At 29.9% G+C, this 12832-nt stretch overlaps 1 long non-coding RNA gene across 1 annotated transcript; it reads right to left on the bottom strand.

The window, feature by feature from the left end:
• Positions 1-1226: 1226 nt before the first annotated feature.
• Positions 1227-12591, bottom strand: LOC132740396 (uncharacterized). The gene is made up of 4 exons (XR_009627151.1): positions 11447-12591; positions 5078-5205; positions 2985-3217; positions 1227-1504 (listed from the first exon to the last, which is right to left on the bottom strand). It is a non-coding gene; the product is annotated as an uncharacterized LOC132740396 (long non-coding RNA).
• Between the last annotated feature and the right edge of the window lie 241 nt (positions 12592-12832).

The following is a 12832-nucleotide window of genomic DNA, read 5'->3' as shown; positions in this document are numbered from 1 at the left end:
TCAACAATACAAACTTATATGATTATTTTATGGAAATTAAAATGCTCCGTTTTCGCAATAAATCCATCGGCCTCGCAACGGAGTTTATGAAAGTGATATAACAACAATGCAATGAATGTTTATAATAAAAAAAATACATAACATTGATTTTTGTAAATATCAACATATGACTTTTTAGTATACACTAATGCAAATTCAATTAAAAGTAACTTTGTTTGCCTAGTTTTGAAAAAAAATAAAATCTCCGTTGTGCCAATGAATTTTTTTGTGCAATGGAGATTATGAGCGGTATTATTACAACAATACAATGCTTATAATATAGAAAATATTGTTTTTACATGATTTCTATCAATTCAAAATATTATTTTATTCAGCACATATTAATATAAATTTAAAAATGCATTGCTAATCGTATTTTATTGCCACATTTTAAATTTTGCACTCCGTTGCGGCCATTGCACCAATAATCTCCGCTGCGTATTTTAGTGGTACCACAAATTGGTCTACAATGAAGGTCAGAAATTTTGGGTTAAATACATGAAATTGTGCTTTATAACCCAAATTCGTTAGAGAAGGTAGGGTGAAAAATACAGAAATAACTCTTAGAAAATAGAAAAAAAAATAGATCACAAAACGAGGGGTAATTACCCAATATACACAAAATGTTATCTGTTAAGCCCTGGTCCACCAAATTTAATTTTAATGATGTTTCCTTAGCTCAAAAATACAACAGTGAATTAAAATTAAGTTCTACGTCAGATGTTAAATATACAATAATTTGGACAAGTTTTACAAATTAATAGAACTGAATAATGATAAATCTATAAAATCGCGAAAATACATGACACTGAAACTATTGACACTTTATCTGTCAGTTAAGCCTATAAAATAATCAACTCGCTACATTAAACAGATATTCAAAGAAATCTTAAAAATCACTAAAATATTTTCCATATACAACAACAACAACAACAACAATGGCGACCAATGCGGTCATGCCGCTTCCGTCGGGAATAGTAGATACGCTAGAATCTGCTCTTAATGTTATAAAAACGCATGCAACGAGACAGGTTGTCGATTTTGTGTGTACACATCAAGCAAAGGATTTGGTAATTCAAGTGAGTACCGATAAGGTGTACTTTTCCGTGTTGGTTTTAAACGTTTTGATAAAAAAATCTTAAGGTGATTCCGCATTGTCAGCCATGTTGGATTACCACTATGTGGGTGCAAATTGAAATAAGATTAAACTTTTATAAAGACAATTGTCATAATGTCAAAAGATGAACCATTTGCAATAAAACTTTAAAGAGAATGCATTTATGAATAAAATTCATAAATTTAAGAAATATAACAATAAAAATATTTACCTGTAAAGTGTTCAATTTCTGAAGACCAAATTCAATCTTGTATAGGGTTTTATTCACAATTCATGAATGGCAATATCCAGATTAAAGTCTTTATTAGTGCATACAAAAACTATCTTCTTGAAACAATGAGAATAAACCTGCAAAAAATTAATCCAAAATAAACACTTTTTCATGTCCTTGAAAATTCCTATCCTCCATATTGTGTGTAAAGAAAGTAGTGCAAGCTATATAAACATCAATTATGTATGTATGGTGTACAGGACAGACCATCTAAATTTACTGATAACATATAGGAATTATGAAGGTTAATTTTACATTTCAAAGCAGTTTACATTAGAAAGTACCATTGTGTATATATGTGAACTGAGTTTTGCTTTACTGTTTTAACCATGCAAATATAAGGGATTTTTTAGCCCAGAAATCCAATAATTAATAAATATGTGATGAACTGAGAACAAAATTATTACAATTTCCTTTTTTCAATTTCTTCAAAATTCATAAAGAAAGGTCTATCATTGCCCAGAAATGCTTTTATTTATCTTCTGGAATGTTTTTCTTTTAATTTTTGATGTCTTTGTATATTTTTAAAGTCAGTCATTGGTCAATTAATTGGACATCTTATGCTAATGTATTTTTTTTAAACTAATGCAATTATTTAATTAGTCTTTTTTATTGAATAAAAATAATCTTTTCTTAAATTTCCATAACATTATCACAAATTTTTTCATATTTCAGTGCTACTTTTCTCCATGTTATAAGTATGTAAGATGCTGGAAACCATTATTTAAATGTAATTAAACTTATTTTTGGTCCTTGTAAATATTTAAAACATACAAAATCATCAATATAAAGCTGTTGTTGCCTTAACATGGTATAAGATGAGGTTTTAATTTTCATTTTACCCTGCAAGCATTCAATGAAAATAATATTTTAAATTTACTGGCACAAATTCCACTTTTGAATTTATTCTACTGTATATGTAATTAAATTTCATTAAAATTTACAATGCTCCGAACTAATTTTACTGGCCACGGGCCACCACACATAACAAACATTTACATAGTGCTGCAAGTAATTCTAAAATAATTATTTTTTAATGCTGGTTGTTTTACTGTTTCTAAAAATAAATAAGATAAATTGTATACACAAGAAATTAATTCTTTCCTTGACTGGTATGTAACTATTCATAAGAATATGAATGTAGTATTAAAAATAATTCAATTGATATACATATTAATTTTTGTTTATATTCAAAAATAAACCATCAAATGTGTAGTGTATGTATTATATTTGTACGAGAACTTTATATATAAATCAGTAGCACAAAAACCAGTGAAGGTGACATCGCAAATTTGTACCTTTATTGGTGGAGGAAGGCCTCAAATGCCCCTCTGTAATTAATTCCGGCACAAACAGGCACCTGAGTAGAAACACCAATGCTAAGTAATATACCTGTAAAGCTTTCTGACAATGAAAAACCCAGACATGCTGGCAACGCTAACACTTACAGTGCTTACAGAAAAGCACTTAAAAAATTTGGCAGTCTTTCAAATTATCATTGATATATATTGTTTTTGATTAATGTCTCTATTTTTTTAATTATTTGAAAAATTTTACCTTTAATTTATATATCAATAAATTTCAATGATCCATCAAGGAAATCAATTTGTAAATCCTCAACATCATAAGATTCATCTTCACCATCATATAAAAGTTGATACACAGCATGTGGGTTACCGTCTTTCCCTTTGGTTACTGAAAGTACTGATCCAGTATACCAGTTTAATGAACCGTCATCTAACTTCCACTGATGATTTATTCTCCTTCCAACAAATTTCTGTTTCCTGATCCTGTCAATTCATTTTGATGTCATATTATTTCAAGGAAAAATACTTATAATATTGCAAATAAAGCACTGATATATTTAAAATCTGTTTTGTTCCAGGTTTTGAATATAAATTGACTTAAGTGCAACGTCATATACTATAAATAAAAACTAATACATATTTGTATTTTTTTATTTAAATGTGAATATAATCTGTTCGTTGATAAAATGATAATGACATGAACATATATGAAATTTGTTTTCTGTTAATCTTAACACCATTGCTGTGGTTCTTGCATTTTTCTAAGTTCATTAATGATTAATTGTATTTGTAAACGTTACTTTTCATCACTGTTACACACCTTTATTTCATGCTTTTTCCAGTGTATATATTGTATTATATGCATGATTTATTGGATAAAAACCAATAGTGAAATTTTATAAAATTATTAATTTTTTCACGTAGCGGATTATATCTGAATGCGGATAAAAATGAAAATCAAAACTGAATGGAATTAACAAGGCAACAATTAAATGCCGTCATGCGTTAAATTTTGCTTCTTTCGGGAAAGCAAGTCAATTGCACCATTACTTATGTAAAATAAAAAAAATTAGAGAAATTTAACAGAACTATATTTCAACTTAGTTGAGATTGATTTCATGATGTGATGACGTCACGCAAGAAGAATGGCGAATTTAGCAGCAAAATCAGTAAAAATTACTTAAAATCATTAAAAACGCATGAAATAAAAACTAATTTATTTGTTACATATAAGATTGAAATATATTTCATTCGTAACACCAGCTATTATATTTTCACTCATGGTACGCACTCGTAAAAATATTGCATTGGTGTTCACTCAGTGAAATTATTATTTCAATCTTACATGCAAAACAAACAAATATCCTATATATATTGCATTATATTTCTATATGCACAAAATAATTTAAGGGGCATTCATATTACACCCATGGTCGTTCCATCTCAATCCTTATGCAAATTTGGTTCCGGACCATAATGTAACTTCCATTTCACCATAGTATTCAAAGTTCATAGGATGATTGTCCATTTTAGGTATAAAGACCCCTATTGATTTTGGGTCACAAGGTCAATGTCACAATTACCTTGAAACTGAAGACAGGTTCACCGGAATAAATGCACGTATTAATCAACCTACAGCTGTAAAATTTATATGAAAGATGAACAGCCATGTCCAATACATGACCCCTATTCACTGCTATTGATTTCAGGGTCAAAAGAGTCAAAGGTCTGTGTCAAAATGACCTTTACATTGAAAATTGTGCTTTCTTGAGCATAACTTAAGTTCCATTTGGCCCACATTGTTCAAACTCACAGAATGATTGCCATTGAATAAAAGATCCATAAATATATTGGGTTCACCATGTGAAAGGTCAATATCAAAATACCTAAATATTGTTAAAAGTTTTACAAACTATCAAAATTCATAGGATGATCACTTATATTGAGTACATTCATTTTATGCCGTTAAGAATTGGCATAAATTATGTAATACCCCTGGCATCTTTCTGTTCATCAGTCATAGCACTTTTACTTACAAGATAAAAAAAATTAATTATGGTGCTTTGGAAACAGCAACTGTATATATATATGAACTTCTTCATCTATAAAGAAGGATTGCTTTTTGAAGGAGGTAATACTTTATTCAATTCCATGCCTTACAAATGCTTCATCATAAACTAAAAAAAAATTGGGCCATATAATCCTCTACCTAGAGGTGCTCTTGTTTCCAGTAGTCAAAAAAGCAATCCATTTCATAAATAAATTTTCAAAACTGCCAATCAACAAAAAGTGTTTTCCAATTAATTTAAAGTTAATACCATAGTGAAATAATTATTTATTTACCTTTTACTCTGGGAACAAGATGGAGGTATATCACTGGATGATGTTGATGGTTCATTTGCAACTGAACATTTGTCGGGTTGAACTGCTTTAATGGTAGGCCTTTTCTTCAACAAAATATCTTCTTGATGCTGTAATAATATGATAAAATATATTTTAAATGGTGTTGCCAAATTGATGTAAACAAACTCATTAAGATAATGTATATTAAATATAATACCTAATATTAAAAAGATTAACCATCTATCATATGTAGCTGCATAAGTTTTGTAACAAATGTACAAACCTGGTGCAGGGTATTTGACAAAATCAATAATAAACCCTTTGAATAATAATTTATTGATTTCTTCAATAAATTAATATAAATTGTAATTTTATACAGTAATGAAAACAATTGTTAAACGTGCTTGTTGACTTGTGTGATTTTTTTCAACCTTTTCTAACAACTTACCCATGGTAAAAGAAGGTTTTCTAATCCCGGGAAACAGTTCCATGTCTAGGACAGCTAATTCTGGTAGCATATGAGAAAAGTAAAAAATCTTTTAATTTTGGAACCATTTTTCTTTCCCATAAATCTTTGTCTTTAAAATATTCTTTCAATAAATATATCATTAGGGTTTATCCTTCTCACTACTAAGTCACACCAATCATAATCTAAAAATATTAAGTTGTCCCTGAATTTGGTAGAAATATTTATGATTTTCTTTTTAAACATATTTTTCCATTTTCCATTTTCAAGCAGAAGTTTTTATCACTTTCAGCAGCTTCATGTATTAATTTTTTACTGTTGTTAAGGAGTGTTTTTATCTCTATTAGCCCATTTGGTCCTTCTTCAGATATAACAATTCCATCACTTGATGAGCTAAGTAAGGCCTTTCTTTATCTACTACAAGTCCAGGAATCTGTATAGTTTTTACAGTGTTGACACTTTTATTTTTATGTTCTTGTACTCAATCCTTGCATTTTCTTCCTCGTTCTGCCCTCGGATTGTATAAATGTTTCCTTTAAATTTGAATATAACAGCCGTTTTATGATGTTAGAAGAATTATTATTTAGTGATCTACTCATTACATCTCCAAATATTGAGCTGGTTAATCTTTTCTTCCTTTTCATCATGCCATAAATATTAGATGATTGTCCCCCGAGTTTTTTTTCTATTTCATCTATTTTCACATTCATAATCTCTGTCTTAAAATAATTTTCACATTCCAATTCTAAATTTTCTTTACTAATATCATCTGTGTCTATTAACACCTCTTCTCCATAATCAGCTTTTCCTTTCTTTCTCAAAATTGAGGATTCTTCCCTCTTTCTTTTTCTTCTTAAGATGTTTTCTTTCTTTTTTGAGGATTTAATAGCATTTAAAAGTTTGTTGACTCTATATTTATATGTGTTAATGAATATTTTGTCTGGTCTTTTTTCAAAAATTTGTTGAAAAGCTATGGGTGACCAAGCTGGCCCAAGTATTGATCTTAATGCAGCTCCATAGCATCTTGCATAAAATGACCCTTTAAAACACTTATTGTACATTTTTCCTCCATCAAATTTACATCGAACATTCATCCATGCTTCTGCTAAATTGCTTGTGAAATTACAGATTAATCTGTTACTTTTTTCTGCTAAACGATTCAAAATATGTACACATCTTTTAAAAGAGAATGTGTGATGGAATCAATTTTTGTTTGGAAACAACCTTCTTTTCTTAAACTTTCGGTTTCTTCTTTTGTAAGGTTCTGCATGCTGTCTCTCCAATAATCACTTTGGCAAATAATTACATCTCCAGAGTCATTTTGGAGTTCTTCAAAATCATCATTTTGGAGAACAGGTGGTAAATCATCTTTTTTATGTTTACAAAAATCAGTTGAACACATATCGTGATGACCTAAAACATGTCTTCCAGCATTTCTTATGTCTTGCCTCAATTTCTTAATTGCTTCATTTTTGTTTTCTTCTTTGCTTCGCATAATTATAGCGCATCGTACCCCGGCTGTTATCCTTCTTATGTTGTTTTTGGTGAGTCTACCTTTGCCCTTATAATGAGTTTTTTCAGATACAAGCTTCTCTAAGTTTGAGCGTAAACATTTTGTGGCATGATTGGCCACATTCTATTTTTTAAACATGCGGACCCAAATTGGAATATTTTTGATAATCGTAGCATATACAGAACTGTCACCATCTGCAATCATCTGCATATATCTTAAACCGTACTTCTTTTTCACATTCTCTGAAACCTTCCAATATTATGTCACTTTCCATCGATTGTGAAGATTGTTCCCATTTTTGAACACATTCATGTTTTACTGGTTCCTGGTTTTTAGTTGCTGCCCGACTACAAATATAACATAGTTTATTTCGTATTCCAATATGAAGCAATTTTTTGGTCTTCAATCCAAAGATTACACCTACACCACCCATTGCATTATACGTATGCTTATGACTTCTTTTTCGACCAGCCACCATCACAGACAACAGCTATTGCTGGTACACCCTGAAAATATTCATCATTTTCAATGGCAATTCTCTTCTCTTCCTCTCCAGCTTGTTTCATTTCATCCTGAAGAACATCATTCCATAATTTTCCAATTTGAGCCTCAATTTTAGAGTAAGTCCTCTCATTAATGCCTGGAATGCCCATTGTTCCCATTGACTCATTCAAGGATGAGCACCCACCACCAGTCACCATATTTCCCCAAACATATCTCAAATTAATTTCCTGTATGTTTTCATTACCTATTTTATCACTATTATCAATATTAAATTTTTCACCACATCCACAGCAAATGATAGTCAGAATGAAATAAAATCCGTGCTGTTTCTCAGAATGTAAAGAAACAACATTTTCTCCCTTAGCTGCCTTAGCCCTAGCAGAATCACACAATGCTGTGTGTGTTGTGATATCCATGACATGCTGCTGAAATTTTTTAATGTTAACTATTCTATTTCCTTCAAAGTTTGGTTTCACTGAATGTAAATACATCTTATGACTTTCCTTGTCATTTATCAGTCTATACTTTTGACTAAGTTTTGATGCTATTTGGCATACAGATATTTTCAAACTATTACTCTTTTACTGAAAATGATTCACAATTTAAGTTCTTCAATGTGTCTAGTCTTTTCTCAATAAGTTTCTGTTTCTTCCACTTTTTCAACTTTTCTACATTTATATAAAATTGTATCAGCAATAAGTATCATTTGGCATAATTTTTTTCAATATTTTTTCATTTAACTTCCTCATAACAGGTTTCAGATTTGATTGAATGATATTTTATTTTATTATATACTTATAATGGAATTTTAACTAGAAATGTGTCATCATGCCACGGATGCCCCCGCATGCAGCCAAAATTTCAGATGGTGCATTAATTATTTTTTTCATTTTAAGTTCAAAGCCCTTAAAACTTTTCAATGTTAACACAAACCATTTCCATACAATGTTATGTTCAAGGCACTGAAATTATTCAGTCTTAACCTTTTAGAAATAGCATATTGCATATTTGTAGCCAAAATAATGGCTAAAAGAATGAGTGGTGAAACTGAAAGTTCAAAATTTTTCCAACATTCAGGAAAGATAAGTTTGTCTAAAATCATTGAACCATGACCAAATTCAAACTTAAACTGCTTATTCCTAAGATGTATCTATATTATTTTCAAAGTGAAAAAGACATAACTCTGCCAAAAAATCATCAAACCATGACCAAATTCCAACTTGACCTGCCCATTCCTTTGACATATCCATATGTCAAATTAAAGTTGAATATGTGACACTGTTGGGTAGATAATGAACAGAAACTGTAAATTTCATATTATTTTCAAAGTGAAAGGGGCATTACTCTGCCAAAAATCATTGAACCATGACCAAATTTGAACTTGGCCTGGGCATTCCAAAAACATATCCATATGTCAAATTTGAGTTGAATGTGTTGTACCATTGGGGAGATAATAAACGGAAACTGAAAATTTCATATTACTTTCAAAGTAAAAGGGGCATAACTCTGCCAAAAATCATCGAACCATAACCAAATTCGAACTTGACCTGTATTTTCTCATGACATATCCATATGTCAAGTTTGAATTGAATGTGTCCAACCGTTCTTAAGATAATGAACGGAAACTGAAATTTCATATTATTTTCAAAGTAAAAAGGGCATTACTCTGCCAAAAATCATCGAACCATGACCAAATTCAAACTTGACCTGTATTTTCTCATGACATATCCATATGTCAAATTTGAGTTGAATATGTCCAACCGTTCTTAAGATAATGAACGGAAACTGATGATGACGGAATGACAGAATGACGGAATGACGGAAGGACGGAATGACGGAACAGGGTAACACTATATGCCCCGGCCATTACATGGCGGGGGCATAATAAATACTGATAAAATAAAATGTTTAATTTTCATTTTATACATTTTCATTTTAAAAATTAAATTTTTCAATAAATTGAACAATATTTTATGTATTTTCATTGGTGTCTTGTCACAATGACTTCTACTTCTTACATAAATGAGCTGGGTCACTTTAACAAGAAATATATGCAAAGATATTTAAGAAATATACTTTGAAATAAATTGAGAATTGTGTTTTTATGCTATTATCATTCCGATTTTACTGAAAAACGTTTAAACGCTTTTTAATTTGGGTCATTTGTTTACTATTGGAAGTGCTCGAATAATCTGAAATTTGGCCCAAAGATTAGTGGTGTAAACCTAAATCAATTTGTGCATTTATCTGTAAAAAATATTTTCAGTCCCGTAATATAAAAAAAACTCAGTGGAGTCCCTTTAACTTTTAAAGAAATATTAGGCCAAATAAAAAAATATGTCTGGTTCAGGAAACATTTAGGAGGGTAGGGATTTGTTTTTTTTTTGTTTTTTTTAATAGTCTTATTTTCCATTTTGGGATGTGTTGCTTGCTTAAACAGAGATTGTAAACAATCATTGCCAACACCATATTGTAAGTTCCACCAATGAATGGTATTGTTAAAGAAATATATTAAAATGATCACTGTCAACAAGTTAAGAATGACACTAGCAAACAGTTTAGCATCTTTTCGCTTGAAGCAGCTCTCGTAAATGAATCACTTTTATCAAACAAATGCCCTAAAACATGTTACTTTACCTTCCAAAATGTTGCCCCTTGCATGGCCGTTGACATCTCACACTTCACATCGTATAATACTTATAATTTTTTTTGAGATTGGCCAAACATTATTTAAGTTGACTTAAACAATTCATGTACTTAAAAGTTTATTAATTAACTCATATCAAATATTTGAAACAATGAACAGCAAAATTCATTGCTTCTTCATATTCCCAAATATTGAAGTTTATAAACTTTTTGTAACCAAAAAATTATGTAGTGAAAATATAAAAAAATAGTTTAGGGTAGGTGGTAAAAAATAGGGTATGTCGGGTTCCCTGAACCAGACATATTTTTTATTTTTGGCTAATATCAAAGTTTCACTTCTACATAAGTTCTGCTATATATATATATACAATGTATATATATTTAAATGGCTGGATGATACAGTAAATTCTTATGTAAGATGTTACTTTGACATGTAACATTTTAACTATTTAATCGTTCATTGGTGTATCGCAAAGCAGTTTGCGTATTGCTCCTCTGTATGTTGAAACGTATGTTATTGTCTGTACCCTGACAATACACAGTCATATTCATATTACTAGTCTATTATATTATAGGCACATACAAGCAAATATGTATTTTAAAAATATTTTAAAATAAGCAAATGATACTAATTGCTGACCAGCACGACAGTATCTCCCACAATATTTGTTGAACTTTCTATTGTGCTGACCAGGCCTATTTCTCCGATTAGTCATGTTGAATGTTTTAATTTCACAATTACACAGTAATATAAATATTTAATATCACAAATTATCCAAAATAATGTCACAAAACAGTTGAAACAAATCACTACAACACAGGCACAAAAGCTTAATTAAACACTCGTTATAAAATGATGTTTTGGTCACTGTAGCACACCATATGACCATGTGGTTTCATTCATGAATTCACACTTCAACAAGCATGTTATTATTTATTTTTCTTAATAGAACAAGTTTACATAAATAACATATAACAATAATTAAATTTATATATTTACCTATACTTTTCATTCATAACTTAATGAAAAAAACAATACTCATAATAAGTTATACAATTTACCGTTATATTATGATTTCCATACCAAAATAAACAAACCAACACGTTACATGTCAACACCCATGCTTACATATATCTATCAGCAAAAATAGGGCGAATTTACACATGGATGTTAGAGAAAAAGTTAATGTTATAAATATCTGAAAATTGTGCCGGCGATCACCAACTGGCTAGTACCTACCATCAACAAAATATAACACTTTCATGTCACCGTTGAAATGCCGCCATGTTTTAGTAAACAGGGTTGTTTGATTAACTTGCGGGGTTATGTTCTGCAAACTAACCGCTTCTGAAAATGGAAATGAAATTGCGCGTGAATTATAGGAAAATAGGATATAAAATCAATGTATTACTTTTTCATCGCTAAACGATTAATAATGATATAATTTTAAGATCTTGTCCTTTACTTTCAAACATATTTATTATTAAAAAGGTACACCTGCCATGCAATAGGCCCTATATCGTTAACTCGATTAAGTATATTTTTTATAGATAATGTGAGAATCAACAAAACCGGAAATAAACCGCTTTACAAATACGGATTATAAATACATAAAAAAAAAATCTTTACATTCGGCGTTTTGTGTAACATCTGCTTTGCTAAAAAGAAAATTCAATTTATATTTAATTTAGATTGAATAAAAGAAGTACCTTGAATGTATAAATCATAAAGATATTATCTTTATATTTAATACTCAATGTGCGTATTAACATATGAGATTGTGAACAGTCTCCATTTCCTGCCGCAATAGAAAAATGTAAACATTGAAATACTGACAGATACTATTAAACAATTAGAAAGATCAAGCCATGAAATCCCAATGAAATGGTAATATTTGATAAGATACATATCAGTGTTAAATGAAATGCGTCTTTTTATTATATGTTATTGGCTTACATTCGCGAGATTTTGTGTTGAAATGTCTTTATGCACGGGCATGAAAAAACAAAAATGGCGAAGATAAGGTGTGCATGTTCCTCGTGGCTTTCAAATTTATTCGGTAAATAATGAGAAAATCTCTTTTTAGACTTTTGTCGTCACTTCTTTGGTGTGTATTTATTAATTTTACATTCATATTGTGCGTAATATCGTAAAGGTATGTTAGTATTTGGTCTTCGGAATTTAGGCATATTTTATTATATTTTTCAATAAACATACCAATAGCAAGATACATTTTTTAATGAAAGTAAACTATTTACAACAACATCTTTCTAACTCATTCATTTCACAATGTCTTGGAACTAGGAAGCCTTTCATTTCTTTGCTTTCATATTTGCATGTTATTTCTCATATGTTATGAAAACTAATGCGGAATCACCTTAAATAGAATAAGAAACATTTTTTTATATTTTACAATGAGGACTACCTAGATTTGCCAAGGACTACCTAATCCTCAAAGTAGGTAGTCCTTCTGACTACCTCTAAAAAAAGTTAGTGTCAAGTCCTGGAATAATGATAAATCTATAAAATCGCGAAAATACATGACACTGAAATTATTGGCACTATATCTGTCAGTTTATCCTATAAAATTATCAACTCGCTACATTAAACAGTTATTCAAAGAAA

Source organism: Ruditapes philippinarum, unplaced genomic scaffold, assembly GCF_026571515.1.
Source record: "Ruditapes philippinarum isolate M1 unplaced genomic scaffold, ASM2657151v2 ctg11214_1_1_1_1, whole genome shotgun sequence".
NCBI classification, from domain to species: domain Eukaryota; kingdom Metazoa; phylum Mollusca; class Bivalvia; order Venerida; family Veneridae; genus Ruditapes; species Ruditapes philippinarum.
Note: the sequence above shows the minus strand (reverse complement) of the source record. Positions and strands in the feature narration are given on the sequence as shown.